The sequence below is a fragment of the Dendroctonus ponderosae genome, unplaced genomic scaffold, assembly GCF_020466585.1.
Source record: "Dendroctonus ponderosae isolate FM_Combo_2020 unplaced genomic scaffold, Dpon_F_20191213v2 Dpon_F_20191213_814, whole genome shotgun sequence".
Lineage (NCBI taxonomy): Eukaryota > Metazoa > Arthropoda > Insecta > Coleoptera > Curculionidae > Dendroctonus > Dendroctonus ponderosae.
Window position 1 is genome coordinate 1 of NW_026019032.1, and position 6,260 is coordinate 6,260.

Below are 6,260 nucleotides of genomic sequence, written 5' to 3' on the forward strand. Positions count from 1 at the left end.
TCTCAAAACAGGACACACTTTCAATTCCACAGAAACTAAAATCTTAAAATCGGAATGCGATACAAGGAAGCGGGAACTTTACAAAACAATTGAAATAATCAATAATGTAAACAGCATTAATTTTAAAACATACAATAAGCATTTAAGCATTATTTACCATTTCATTCTGACTTAATTAGATTTCATTTATATATTTATAAAAAAAAATAAAGTAAGATAAGTGTACTTTTGTTGGTTGTCTCCAGGCAGAATCAAACATTCACCTTTGCAAATTGTTCAGTCGACATGACCTCTCAGCATGGAGAGACCAGAAAATTTTATTTTTATATTTCAAATGCGACAAAATTTTAGCGTGTGACCAAAAAAAAATTATTTGTGTAGATACATGTGTTTTGGATTGTTTTTGTGCTGACGTGGAATTGTGTCTGACTTAATTCATGTAAGTGAAATCTCCGCTCTTGAATGATTTTTAACCTTGGTAGATGTATTAGGAGTTTGTAAATAATTCTCGCAACGTCTTCAAGAAGAATAGGTCTGTTAGAGTCTTTACAGTATCTGTAACCCTGAGGAAGAGAGCAGAGCACTGCCGAAACGTTGGAAAATAAAGAAGAGCATCTAACTTAAACACAAATTTCCCAATTAGGACGACATCCCCCAGAATTCATAAACTAACAATATAAACAAACATCGTCTAAGAACGTTTCATGGCGCAAATGAGCTTCAAGCTTCTCACAAGGGAAGTTATTTTGAAAATTCATAGAAGCGCTTTTACAATACGAGGATATCCGAACAATAAATGTTTGAAAAGCTCCCGCAGTTACATTGAAAACGTTTGAAAGTACGCACCAAACAAGAGGGATCAGTTGGGAGTTTTCTGATAAATGAAGCAAAGTTTTCCCTATTTGACGGTATCCACATTATTTGATCGTGCAGTTGAAGAATATTTCGCTTTAGAAGCACATAAAATAAATTGTTATATTGTTGTGCGATTGATTCATTCTCACCCACCACCCGTACCCGTAGATGTAGCTATGAAGTATTGTAGTAAGTATGCATTGGATCGCATTCGGCTGTTCTGGAACAGAAACTAATTTTGTTTTGTTTCAGCCCGTATACACTTATCGCAAATTTTTAAAAATGTCCATTTTGTGAACAACACTTGTCCTCAATGTGGGAAACAGTTCAAAAGAAAAGACCACGTCCAAAGACACTATCTGGAGTTGCATATGGCCATCAAGAATTTTGCTCATTTCACCTGCTCCAGGTGCAAGAAAGTGTTCAAGCGCAAGTACATGATGGAACACCATGAGAAGAAATGTTTTGATGAAATAAATCTGCGTTGTTTCAAGTGTTCGCAAGTGTTCGACTCGACGGAGAAATGGAAACTGCACCTGCGACGCGCTCATAACTATAACATGGTTCCCGTCTAGACAAGCAAATGTTGTACAACTGTGCCTTAATGCAACTGTAACGAGACTGTATAGAATAATATGCTAGATATAAGGGGGGCTGTGGGAAAAGTTAATGATTTCAGAAGTGTATTAGTAGAACAAAGTGGCACATCAGTGTTATTCAAAGTATAACGCCGGAAAATTGTCTCTAAAATAATCCTTTTTTGCATAAGTAGGTGCCAACGGGGGGTACATTTCAAAATCTTTTTATAACTTACAGGATTATAACCTGAACTCCATTGAACTTTTGGCCAATCGATCCTTTCCATCGATCTCCGAAATCATCCACTTCCGTCGGTAGTTTAGTTCTTTAGTTGTTTAGTTTCTGCTAACCATCATAATTTAGACTGATTGAAAGTATTTACTTATATTAGTTCTTTGACTTGAATAAACATTATTTTACGCACCACGGACTTACTCTTGCACATAACCTTGGGTGGCTTTAAGAACACTCCAAAGAGGCGTCGCTTTTTTTATTAATGCAACGTTTTCCAGCAGCGCTATCCCGACTGCAACGCCACACGTGTTATTTATGCCAGAAAAGCTACAAATATAGCCGGCATTTGACCGCCCATCTGAAGTACGAATGCGGAAGGGTGCCCGGTTTTACGTGCAATCAATGCGGCAAGAAGTTCCATTACAACTACACGTTAAATGCCCATAGAAGGAGGGTGCATCTAGCGGAGCGCAAAAGGAGCCTCTGAAAACGGGTTTAAGTCCTTAGGTCTAGTTTATGCTCAATTTGGGTTCACTTCTGTTTAAGTTTGTTACCAATGTTTTCACTAAATAGACTAAATACATCATATCCACCCCAGGTTTGATGTGAAAAGCCTAAAAATTCATTGTTTTTTTGGTCAGGTTTTACTATGGCGTTTGTACTGTTGAGAAATGAGAAATATAAATCGGTTTCTGGGAAATTATCTGGACCATCGACGTACTAACCACCAATCCTTTTAGTTAACGTTTGCTAATTCTATCTAATTTTTCAGTAAAATACAAGTGCCAATCCTGCCTGAAAAATTACAAAACATCACAAACGTTGGCACGACATCAGAAATATGAATGTGGCAGAACGAAAATGTTCGCTTGCCCATTTGTAGGGTGTTTCTTCCGAAGCAAGCGCAAAGACAATCTGAAGTTACATGCAAGAAAACATCGGGTTAAATAAACTTCTTATTTGACGTTTTGCTGTTTTTCTTTCACTAGTAGAATGTAGTTTTCTGAGTTTGTCTTAGTAGGGAAACTAGTTGGCGCCTTCGGCTCCCTCGCTCTATTTACTAACGATTTTTGTTTGTTTTAGCTGAAATATGCATTGGCAAAGCGCGATTTAAGATGAATTTATGCCAGTACCAGTTTTTCGCATGAAACTTGCCCTTAGTTTCCTGCAACTTTCATATAACTACTTTAATATGATGTATTCAATATACCAAGTTTACCAACTAGACCAAGATAATTATAATTTTTTATATAATTTTTTATTAATACTCTTAACCTTAATGTACATACATACAAACGACGTTTTCGGATTTTCATCGACTACCTACAATCAATACATTTTTAGGCAATCGATGCTTTATAACGGCAGATGAAGAGCTGGCACGTAAAACCCTCGAGTTGATCAACAGCGGCATTTCCATCCGAAAGGCCGCTTCGATTTTGCAGATTTCCAAAAGCTCAGTGCATACCATTGTGAAAAAGTTCCGCGAAGGAGCTGGACTGCACTTTTTAAACGCTCTTGGAAAAACGCGACGAAAGTTCCAAAATAGCGCTGACGATTCTTCGCTCGATCTGGACCCGTTTTTTGAGGCCGCAAGAACGCGAGCTAATCAGGAGATGAACTGGCCGGATGACGATGAGGTGATTTGCCAGAAGCTATATTTTAATTCGGACAGTGGGCAATCAAAGAATCTCTAGAATTTAATTAATAAAAAATTTGAACAGATTTCAGAAACGCTCAAAACATTGTGAATCAAAAAAGCAATTTTCTACACATGTTTTTGTTATCATTATTATCAATAACGATTGTTAGAATACATATTTCTTAATTTTTATAGCATTGTTAGTTTGACTTTTTTCAATTACCCCCTCATCGATTTTAGTTTAGGATGTTTCGTTCGTGTAAAGTGAATTACATGCGTAGAGCAAGGAAGGTGCATGCATCAGAAAGAGAGAGAGTATGAGCAATACCCTCTTCTCTCTCTTTTCAGCACAAGCATTGATGATCTTCCGCTTGTGAGGATATTGACGCCCCCTACAACAGCTTGGGTATTGCCTGGATCAAGCCAAGCAAATTTAAATAATACCAAAGTTACCCAAACTAACTTAACCTTTTATAGCTTGATGACTATGATGAAAACTGACTACTTTTTGTCGACTGTTGATCGTAAGCGAAATCTGTTCAGCAAATCAACCAAATATCTGCCTTAAATACTTGTAAACGGTATAAAGAGTTATTATCCGTAGAGCGAAATTTCATTCTCTAAAGTGGTCGAAAATTTAACCAGTGTTTCTTTTATTSTAGTGAGTATGCACGTATCAGTTGTGGTCCTCAAATACATTGTTTTTGTGGGTTGTATCATTCTTTTGAGATAAGTTTTATACATAACAAAGTTTATTGCATGTTTAAAGATATAATTACTTATTAAATATGTGGCAACTCCCAAGTTTTCAATAGATTTATTACAAATTTCAATTTAACTTTGAAAATGTAAAAAAACCTACAGTTTAGGAGTAATTTGGCAATTGAACTCATAGCTAATTTTTGTAGCAGAAAAAGAAAACGACCGGCCCCTATCACTTCAAGAAAAAATAAAAAAAGTGAATATACGAAGAGTTAATGTTAATYATGCGGCGAGAAAGGCAGATGTAGGAAAACATTTGCCTACCAAAGGCACAAGTAGAAGATGCGCTCATTGCAGCAGTTCAAAACGTTGTAAGAGGACACATATTGTATGCCGAAAGTGCAATGTGGCCTTGTGCTTGAATTGTTTTGCACCTTTTCATGAACTATAATGACTACCAAAAAAAAATATTGAACAAAAAAGTGTTTACAATATATGGTTGATAATTTAACCAGTGATCATATGCTGATATTACTGACACTTAACAGTCACTGGTTGAAAAATCAACCATCCCCACTCCCCATAGTATAAAAGTAAAACAAATATCAGATAAGAAAAAGTACTTCATTTCATCTAGTTTTCATGTTTATAAAGTAAATTTGCAAATATCAGGAAAAAAGTACTGCCCTATAAAGGGTTAAATTAACTCAAGCCAACCCAAACTGACGGTAACTAACTCAATGTTTAACGTGACTTACATGCGTGGAACAGGGAAGGCACTCGAATGCTTGCATCAGAACGAGAGGTGGACATTATCCTCCTTCTCTTTCTAGTACGAAGCATTCATGCTCCTCCCTTGTTCCACCCACATATTCAATGGTGCTTGCGATACTATTGACGCGAAATTAAGCCAGTTACTCCGGAGTATTTTAGAAAAGTGTAAGTTTGGCCCTGGACTAGTTTCCCGTTTTATTCACTGCACATTTTTTTAGCAAGGGAATTCCGGTGCCAGATGTGCTTCAAAGGCTACTCAGTGAAAAGGTCTCTCTGGCGGCATCAAAAGTACGAATGCTGCAGAATATCGAAGCCTTTTTCCTGCGCCTTTCCCAGATGCTCTTATAAAACCACTCGGAAGTACATTTTGGCTAACCATTTGAGACTCAAGCACCACATCATGGATAGTGGCTAGTTCAATACAAAGCAGGGACAACCAGTGGTGCCAAATCCAGGCCATTCCAGTCAACTGCGCTAGTTGATTCTGTGATTTTTTTTTAAATTTTTGTGATATTTAATTTATTGTGTTTTGTGACCGGAAACAAACTGTAGGTATTTTCAGTCTTTTGTGATGTTCAGATATTTCCAACAGCAACTTGCATCTAGTCAGTGTATCTAGTAATATAAAAAAATTTAACTCCATGCAGAGGATTTTCCGGAGTCACGTCAATGAATTGTTTTTTCCTTGAAAGTATGTTTGCTATCGAGAAAGTGATGGCAGAATTCGTTCAGTTCCAGATGCCGAAAGGCACCAGTGTTCCACTTGCAAGAAAACATACAAGTTTAAAAGTGGCTTAAGTCAGCATGCTCGCTACGAATGTGGAAAAACGCCCCAATTTGCCTGCCCTGTTTGCAACTATCGCTCATGTTTTCGTCAGAATATCAACGCTCACTTAAAGAGGCGACATTCGAAAAATGCGTTATAAATTCCCAGAAGAATTCGATTTATTCGCCAAGTTTTATCGTTTTAGTAGCTTTTTAGCCATGATGTTGATGATGATAGATTCGATAATGGTGAAGAACCAGAGGTGAGTCCAAGAGCAGTTGAAAACTGAAGTTTTCTAGCCGCGTAAAGATACTGAGCGATTTATTTGTAGATTTTCCATATGTTTGCAAATGCGGCAACAAGTACAAATACATCAAAGGCCTGAAGGAACATCAAAAGTGGTCTTGCGGTAGAAAAAGAACATGCCCATGCCCTTATTGTTCATACGTGGCTCGATGGAAATCCAACCTAACAAGTCATATCAAGCGGAAACATCCGGACGTGGTTTTTTAGTCATGGTTGATTAAAGTCGGTTTCATTCGTTATCTAAGTGTTTTATTCGGGTTCCTAATTATTTTTTAGTGTTACAGATGAAAATTAGGGTTTTTAATTGTTTTTGATTACGGTGTTGTGAGCGTTTTTATTCCCAACTGAATGAAGGATTGAATTGAATAGTCTTTGTTTGCCAAAAAAACACGGTCGTGCACT

At 37.1% G+C, this 6,260-nt stretch overlaps 1 long non-coding RNA gene across 1 annotated transcript; it reads left to right on the plus strand.

The window, feature by feature from the left end:
• The first annotated feature begins 19 nt into the window (after nt 1-19).
• Nucleotides 20-6,095, plus strand: LOC125505526. The gene is made up of 2 exons (XR_007282235.1): nt 20-5,814; nt 5,884-6,095. It is a non-coding gene; the product is annotated as an uncharacterized LOC125505526 (long non-coding RNA).
• Nucleotides 6,096-6,260: the final 165 nt, after the last annotated feature.